The 9,487-nt window shown below is 36.7% G+C and overlaps 1 long non-coding RNA gene across 1 annotated transcript; it reads right to left on the bottom strand.

Moving 5' to 3' along the window:
• Window positions 1–105: 105 nt before the first annotated feature.
• Window positions 106–6,677, bottom strand: LOC113117426 (uncharacterized). The gene is made up of 3 exons (XR_003294159.1): window positions 6,606–6,677; window positions 2,726–2,771; window positions 106–294 (listed from the first exon to the last, which is right to left on the bottom strand). It is a non-coding gene; the product is annotated as an uncharacterized LOC113117426 (long non-coding RNA).
• Between the last annotated feature and the right edge of the window lie 2,810 nt (window positions 6,678–9,487).

The raw sequence follows: 9,487 nt of genomic DNA, 5'->3' as shown, positions 1-9,487 counted from the left end.
AGTATATTAAAATAAAATTTGAATCAATACTATATTTGTTGTTATTAGCCTTTTTATGTATATATTTACTTTTAGTCAAGGTGGTAGTAGCTATACATTTGTACTGCAGTTCATAAAACTTGAAAATTCACGTGACCCAGCAATTGAACCAAAGTTTGAAAACAGCCTTAAATGCAAATGTTCATATACTTACATTTTCCTCAAGCTCAGCCCCCTGCACACTGATAAAATCAAATTGGACTGATTTCAGGATCTCTTCAAGAGATTCACAGGAGCAATAATCTAACTGCTCACCTGGAAAAGCAATCAAAATGGAGATACCATTATTTACACTTTGGATGACCCTCTCTCTACCAAGCACATTTGCTGTGACAAATTTCTGAATAAACTAACACCAAACCAAGAACTACACTACAAAATCTCTGCCCCTCATAGTGAAGCATATTAGACACTAACACACATAACACGATCACGTCTGATCCCCTCCCTTCAGCGCAGGAGACAATCAAAGGGCTTCTGATTATGCAGGAACAGATGACTTTTAAACAAAGCCCTGAGAAATACTTTGATGGCCACAGCAGTCCGTCTATATTAGACACGCGTTGCAAAGGCCCCCTTCCCCTCATAAACTCTTATCTTCCTGGTCGGGGAAAAGCCAGATTGCTCTGAGCTGCATGTTGGGGAGATAATAATTTATTCATCATTAGCATAATCATTTGTAATTTTTTTTTTTTTTTTTTTTTTTTTTACAATAATCACTTAACTATACCACAGGAAAGGGGGAATCAGAAATCCCATTTTTCTAATCCCCTCTGCCATGTTCAGATAATGACACTGAGACTTGGAGTTAGATGGCATCAGTGTGTGACAGGGCGCAGGAAGCCAGAACATGCTGACCCGCACTTGAAGCTCACTTCTGCTGGTATCAATAACCGCTGTTTCAGTCTTCAAAGGGACAGCAGTTTAATCCCAAACTAATGCCCTTCAGCATCTGCATGCACATTTCAATTAACAGGCTTGTCAAAGTTCTGATCTTATCAAAGTGTGGTAGCTCTAAAAAGTACATGCGGTTTGCTAAAACCACACTTCAAGGATAATGGGACTGCTACTGCTAATGTTAAGCAGCTAAGCCAGTTACTTTGTATATTTGACTTAAGGCTGCAAACTGATTAATCGTGATTAATTGCATTCAAAATAAAAGTTTATGTTTACATAATGTGTGTGTACTATATATATTGATTATGCATATATAAATACACACTCATACATGTACACAGTACACACTCATATAGTAGGCTGTAAACAAAAATTTCCATTTTGAATGTGATTAATCGCGATTAATCGTTTTGCAACCCTAATTTTAATTAACTTTTTTTCCTTTTTTTTTCGCAGGGGAAGCTGAATTTATTTCATTTCAATGTATTTATAGTTAAACATTCTCTGAAACCTTTAATAACATTATCCAATGTTATTAACCAATGACGCGACTTTGGGACAACACTATTAATCTTGGGGCATGTTCAAGTTCAAAATGGTGCGCAACGTTTTGCTACGGTTTCCGGGTTGAACGTCCTTTTTCCTGGAAACAGTGTGCACCGGTGTGCAACGGGGTTTGAGATGCGTTTTCTCTTGTTTGGTGGGTGTGTCAGAACTGCAGTCCAATCAGCAGCAACATGTATATAAAGCGGTATTAAAGTGAACTCGCACAATGGCTTCAAGGAAAATAATGTACAAATGTGTTCGTTGCAGCTCGGTATACGCTACAACTGAGGATATTAGAAGACATGTTTGTCGTAAGTTTTATTGTAAAAATATAGGATATCAACATAATGATGTAGTTGTTTATATTTTTAGCTTCAATGCAAGTGTATGACATTTGGTATAGAAATAAACAATGGTAAATATGTGCTTTTCCTAAAAATGAGGAAGAAAATACAGGGTATTAAAGCCGTATGAACTACAAATAAAGTCAGTATGTGAGGCTAAATAGATGGCTCCGAAAATTCTTCACAAAGAATGGCCTTCTCAGCTGCCATTTTTGCAACTCTTGCGTCATCAGAACAATGTGTTCAATGCATCACCATTTCTGTTTAAAAAACGTTGTGCCACGTTTTGTCGGGGCTGAACGCAGCCCTGGACTTTAAACTATTGTTTGAGACAAAGTCTCTGTGTGTGAATGTTAATTTCTTCTATATCGTGTTCCATAAAAATGGAAATGTTTGGGGTGGGGTGGGGGGGTGCAGTGTTGCACCAGTTATGGCTACATGTTCTTATGGCCCCATAATTCCCATAGATTCTTAAAACAAATACACTTATACGTGATTCCACATTTTAACACAGCACAAAAGGGCAAATTACCCTAGTTTTACAATGGAAGGAAAGATAAACAAAACATCTGATTGCTAAAATGGATGTTTGAACCTTCCATTATGCTGTCACGGTTGGTGTGCATCTCCCTCCCAGAGTTGTGTCTATGAATTTGAAAGATGTTCTGTTTGTTTTAGGATCGCACAGTAGAGTGTTTACAGCAGGTCATACTAGTGATGCCAAATACGTGCTGATGGAAAGATGAATAAAGCTGGAATACCTGGACGGATGAAGGGATGAGCGTCTCAGGTGAAATAATAGCACTGGGGGATTTTTTCTGGTGGTGTTTAGCTTTAAAAAACCAATAACGTTGTTCAGGGGGATAGCAAAATAATATATAGTGAATTACTGAACTTACCTGACAGGTCAAAACACCTGGCTCTGTCAGTAACACAAGTAATTTGCTGTATGAAAAAGAGAAAGACATATCAAAATCAATAGATGCCTGCACTTCTGTACTTAATATTGAATTCAAAATACATAAGAAAAATAAGTAATTTTTCAAGTTGTTAAAAAGTAAATAAAAGTTTTAAAATGCTCATCGCAATGGTCTCCAAATAAACATTACCATTAGGTCCCAATTCTATACACTTAATCCACTAATAAGAAAGCATGTGAGATGCGAAAGGTATCAAAATGTATTTTGTGAATCCTGTAATTGTACCGTCACTAAAATACCTCAAACGAAACGTAATCATCAACATTTGAAAGTGACACCAAACAGTTTATGTTGATTTCAAGTACGTCACAGCGCAGATCATTTGAGCTCAATCTGGCCATCTTGCCGCTAGACTGTAGCTAGCAGATGGCAGTTAGCATCTATCAGGCAACGGACTGATGAAGTCCCTCAGTCAACCTGCTGTAAACACGAACAGGACGTCATATGGGATTTTGCGTTTAGAGCAAAACAAATTAAGCATCGCAATGTGCGAACGAACACTAGCACAGTTTAATATTATTCCGAAAGAAAAGTCTCGACAAGGCTGACTTAAGGCCATGCTTTTGTACCTCTCTTTCTTTGTTTGATGTTTTCCATCTTAATAAATGTGGAAACTTCTGAAGCCCTTCGCTGCTAAGCTATGTTCTGTGCTGTGTATTGAGGAAAATGAAATGACAAAGTATAAAATGCATTGATGTGTCAGGAGGGAGAGGACAAAATGAAGTGATAAAAAGAGCTTTGCTTCCTCCAGGCAGAATGGGACACAGCTTATAAACTTGACTTCCACAGACGGCATCTCAAGTGCATTTCCAATTCTTCACTCAAAGACTCCTGGAGACCCACTCCAGCATTCGGCAGTCTGGGTGGCTTTGTATTAGCAACTGTTTGAGAGCATATATTTCTCCTTTTTCCCTCATTTAATTAGTTGAAAAAAAAAAAATGATTTCGAAACATTTTATACAGTAAAAGCTCTCAGGGATTAAAATCAGCCGCACATTTTCCTTTCAGCATCTTTTCTGCAATAAAGGATAAATTATTTAAAATAACACGACCTTTTATCTCACACCCTTTTGAAGGCAGCAAATTAAAAATGTAAATTGGGATCTAATTAATATGCAAATATATTCATTCCCAGTTAACAATTAGCAATTAAACCTGCAGTGTCTAGAAAGAGCATAGACAAAATTAATAACTTAATTTATCATTAGCAAAATGAAAATGTACACAATTTTTTTTTGGTTTTAAAATTGTTACGCTGTCTCCCTGCCTCTTCATCAGCATCAGAGTCAGAAAAAGAAGAAGACATTTAATAGAACAATTTGGTGCTTGTCATAGAAAATGATAAATAACTAGCCTCAAAAACAACATGATTTGCTACATGGATGGTGACTGCAGCGTTGCATCTCCAGACGGTTGGCAAGGAAATAAACATGCCTATTTCATGCAGTAAAGAAAGAAATCACTGCAAACCCTCACAGTCGAGAGGATGCGGTGGACATTAAAGATTAAAAGTGGTAAAGTTATTTATACTCTACGGTGTTTAGATGTGAGAGATTGTGAAATTCCACTCCGTAATGGGGGGAGGACAGTTATTTCACTTCAGACACTCTGTGGCTTTCTGATGAATGTTCAGCGCTCACAGCTAAGCAGCTTGACAGAGTCAGGCTGGGAGCAAGGATGTTTTTTGGGGAGCTCTGCAGCTCTGCATTCGCTCTAATGGGAGGACGGTTCAGTCTGAAATACAAACTTCTCACAAAATCTACGCCTTATCCTGCAGGGAGATGAAATGCTGAATCGTTTGATGACGCTTCCTTAGCTTCTGAGGCGAGCACTCATACTGTATGGGGCGCTTCTGTAAGTCTTTTCTCTTTGTTATTTTCTGATTCTGCAATTGCCACCACCTCCGACAGGATTTGCACTTCAGTGGCGGTGACACTTCAACAAACGTTACTCATTTACAAGCCCCTGGGATAGTAACTCATATCAAGAAGTTTCTGTGTGTTCTGAGACGGAGTGGACATGGAAAACTTTGAACAAGAAACTTCTAGACCAAGCGTACAACGCTAAACAAAGAATAAGGAGAATGAAAATAATAATAATTCTTCAAAGGAATAGTTCACCCAAAAATACAAATTTGCTGAAAATGTACTCTCCTTCAGGCCATCCAAGATGTGCTTGTTTCTTTGTCGAAACACATTTAGAGAAATTCTGCAAGACATCGCTTGCTCTCCAATGGATCCTCTGCAGTGAATGGGTGCCGTCAGAAAGAGAGTCCAGATAGCTGATAAATTTTTTTTTTTTAAATCACAATAATCCACAAGTAATCCATATGACTCCAGTCATCAGTTAATGTCTTATAAAGTTACAGTGTTGCATGTTTGGAAGAAAGAATTCCATTATTAATGCATTTTAATAAACCATTGTTTGTGGCTAAAATACGCAGCCCATAATATGCAGTGTTGCTTCTTTCAGTGAAAGGTTCACCCCCTGTTGTCAAAATCCTCCAAAATATTTGTTAAGAACTGTTTTCACTTGTAAACAGTGCTTTTGCATATCCCTCTCCTGGTTCAGACAAGTCAACTTTTTCACTGGAGAAAACAGTACTATGAATCAAGGACGTATTTTAGCCGGAAGCAACAGTTTGAAGTTGAAAACACTTTAATGATGGATTTGTGGCTGCTTTTCACAAGATGTTAATTGATGGACTGGAGACGTGAATTATTATGTTTTCACCAGCTATTTGAACGTTCATTCTGACGGCACCCATTCACTGCAGATGATTCATTGGTGAGTAAGTGATGTTAAGCTAAATTTCTCCAAATCTGTTGTGATGAAGAAACAAACTCATCTACATTTTGGTAGTATTTTTTTTTTTTTTTGCATTTCTTTTTCTTTTTTTTTTTAAATGGTGAGCAATTCCTTTAAGCAGTTGGCCAGTGTTGAAACAAGGGGGTCTGAGGTCCTTCATACAAGCCTTTCGTTTGTTTACCTCTTCTGTGAAGATGTAACCAAAAGCAATACTATTTTACCCACTTAAAAAAAAATCTAAGAAAAGAGAAAGCCCACGGGTGCAATAAAAGCTTTAAATAGTTTTCAGCAGACATCCTCTAGGGATGATCCTGCCTGGGAAAAAAACCCACCTAATTTGATAATTATGCTCTTTAAGCAGCAAATTTCATTTAGCATTCTCTTATTAGACATTCATAAGCAGTCCTCAACTAAATATCCTTCCTTTTAGCTTCTGCTTAACCATACATATTTCACCCTTTTAGAGGGACCACCTACATTCCTTTTAAATGCAGTGGGGTTCATTAGCGGCATGGAGATAATGCCGAGAGTGTGTTTAATGTAAGCAATGCTAAGTCCTAATTTTCCACAAATAATTCTCCTTGATCTAATCGTAAATTTATGCAGAAGAGAAACCGATGCTCTTAACGTTGCTGGTCAAAGTAAAATAAGTAAGTGCAGAGCTTGAATTATGCATGCATGCTCACGTATGAGTGTGTGTGTGTGTGTGTGCGCTTTTCATTTCCTTTCATTTACCTGTTTGTTATTGTCTTGCTTTTTTAGTTCAATAAAACGTGGTGGGCTAATTAACCTTCTCCCTAAGAGGGATTAAAATGTGTTTATTTTTCTTTTCATCCTCTTTCTTTCTTTAATTTCAAAGTTATTTTCACCAAATAATGTTCATTACACATAGCTATTGCAAACCAAATCTTCTGCACAAATAACCTAATATTAGCAAGAAATCAAAGCATGAGAAGTGCTGTGTGTATTAATGCATGCTACTCCACTGTACCTTTAATTGATCAAGAGCCTTTGGGTTTGGTTTCACGTGCTTTTCACAGCTCTGCTTGTAGGCCAGAATTATATCTGTAAGAGTGAGACAGTCAGCTAAAACAGAACAAATGTTAAACATATTAGAGCCACGTCAAAAATATGAAATTTATATTCCATTATCTCAAAAAAAAAATGATAGAAATAAAGATAGAAATAAATTGGCTCCCTGACATATATGAAGAAAATAAATATTTCATTTTATTTAATTTACATTAAAATATTATAGTTGTTGTACGTTCTTTATATTCATTATGATAAAAAATGTCAGCATATAAGGTTCAATAAAAAATCAGATTCATTATAAAAATTAATTAATACTTTTCTTCATGTATGTGTGTGTAAGGAATATTGCTGCTGTACATATAACATGAATAACCCCCATAGCATCAGTGGTGTCAAAAGTACTGGCATTCATTACTCAAGTAGAAGTATAGATACTAGGGTTTAAAAAGACTTTTGTAGAAGTTGAAGTATCAACTCAAGCTTTTTACTCAAGTAAAAGTGTAAAAGTACTGGTTTAAAAAACTACTTAAAGTATAAAAGTAAAAGTAATGTAAGGAAAAAAAATGCCATTAAGAACAAAAGCTTGGGCCGTGCCACAAGGGCCTATTGTGCACTACCCCACCTCCTCAAAAAAACATTTTTCTAAAGGCTATAATGACTATAATGTTATATTAAAATGTTCATATTGAAAAATTTGGGATGCACTAGGCTACCTGTTTCAGCCACATATATGCCCATTGAAAATGAACTCATTTTAGTACAATGCAAATACATTAAAGAGCTAGAGATATGATGACTAGTTGCCAATAAGTATTGTTATGGTGGAAAAAGTCAAACTTCAGAGGCATGTCATCAATAACCTTTAATGGAATGTAAATGTACATCCAAGCTTAGCTGCAGGACTCTGTGAGGGCAATGGACAAGAACATTGGTGCAGGCTTAGTAACAATTACTCTTGTGTGGTTGACTATTTACAATAAACATTATAGTGCTGTCAAAATGAATGATTAATCTAAGTGATTAATCAAAAACTAAAAATGAAAAATAACTCATAATCCTGATACCTTCTTGATTGATAGCTTCTTGTATTCGGTACATATGTCTGCTATGTCCAGTGTTCGGGGGGTAATGAGTTACAAAGTTGATATAGAGCTTCACAGTCCCACCCACAGCCCGAGAGAGCTCTGGTGCCGGAAGTAAATTTCCCATTCATTTCTCCCATTCACTTTCGGAAAAATCCGTATCTAAAGAGTTTTAGAGCATGTGTGAGGATAACCTGCTACGGCTGAACTCATAAGCATATAACATATCATTTCAAGTGAAAAAATTAAGACAAAATCCAAAAAAAGTCAAAGGTACAAGACTGTGTACATATTTTCATTTCGAGCGCAGGAACTACTCATCCCATAAACCACCGCGCCCCATTGAATTCGACTGAAGCCACAACTGCGAACGAGGCAACGAGCCTTTTGAGCGACATCCAAATCTGATGACGGCCGCTCACGCAAACTTTTTCCTCCAGTGAATTTTATTTTATATAGTGAATGTGCAGTAATAGCAGTTCTTTCAGTATTAATCGTGTAAATAAATAGTGTTTTATATATGTATTGTGTATTGATTTTTATTTTATCATCGTGTATTTTATATTGTGTGCGTGTGTGAAAGTGGTTAACGATAACGTCAGCAACATGGTGCAGTGCTTTATACCTGACTGCAATCACCGCTCAGTTGTCAACACTTGTCGTTGCCATTACACAAATGTTCAGTAAATGCACAAAAAGTTATGTCTAGGCTAAATATTGTTTTGACAGTGGCATTATAAAATGGTTGATATGACTCATTTCATATGGAGGCTACAGTAGCCTAGCTAAAGTGGACGATAATGCTAACTAAAGTTACCAACCTCCCTGCAAAACTCTCAATGGCAGCCAAGGAGATCATGATTGCACTGATAAGTCTACCGTGCAAAAACGCAACACAGGTTTTTATTTTATTTTATTTTTTTATTAATGATCTTCAGTCTTCACGGACCTTCGAGGGGTTTAACCAGACGGTTACACGAGCTCCACCAATCAGATACATCACTGTGGGATTGTGGGATTGTTCAGGATTGTGGGTAATGAAGTACTTAGCCAAGACATCGCGAATAAAAGGCATTTATATCAAAACAAGGTTAGTGGCCCCATGATCTTTTTACGTTTATATGAGCATATACTGTTGCTTAGTACAGCCATAGCTGGTTTTAAGTCTACCATGTATGGTTACGTTTTTATGGCTTATACCCCAAATGTCAATGCAGAAATTGCATTTAATTTTTAGTTCCGGCACCAGCTGTGGGTGGGACTGTGATGCTCTATAGCCTAGATATCACAACATTGTCATTTGCGTCATCAATCGCAAACGATAATTTATTAAAACGTCTCACTACCCAACTACCTACAGTAGCTTAATTTGTGGAGGACGAAGAGAAAGCACCCATTTGGCAAATGAGCCAGTACTGAGAAATAAATAATAACTTTTAAGTAGGGTCCAGTGCCTTTTCGATACTTTTAAAATGGTACTGGCACCTCAACGTGCCTGAACCGATACAAAAAAAAAAAAAAAAAAAAAAAAGAACTACAAAAAAAACTATGGATAACATTAAAGAACATTACAAATATTTAAAATAAATCCATAGCTTTCACCTTGGATGCTCTCATTTCCCAAGTTGTGCTTCCCTTAATCTAAGGCTAATAAATGTATTTCACAATCTGGGTCATTATTTAATACAAAAGTACACATAATGTTTCTACTGTATCTCTGTCACTCACTCTGATATTTAGTTAAGATGAGTGCTGT

Source organism: Carassius auratus, chromosome 17 (assembly GCF_003368295.1).
Source record: "Carassius auratus strain Wakin chromosome 17, ASM336829v1, whole genome shotgun sequence".
Classification (NCBI taxonomy): domain Eukaryota; kingdom Metazoa; phylum Chordata; class Actinopteri; order Cypriniformes; family Cyprinidae; genus Carassius; species Carassius auratus.
The sequence above is the reverse complement of the archived record's forward strand: the minus strand, read 5'-3'. Positions and strand labels throughout refer to the sequence as shown.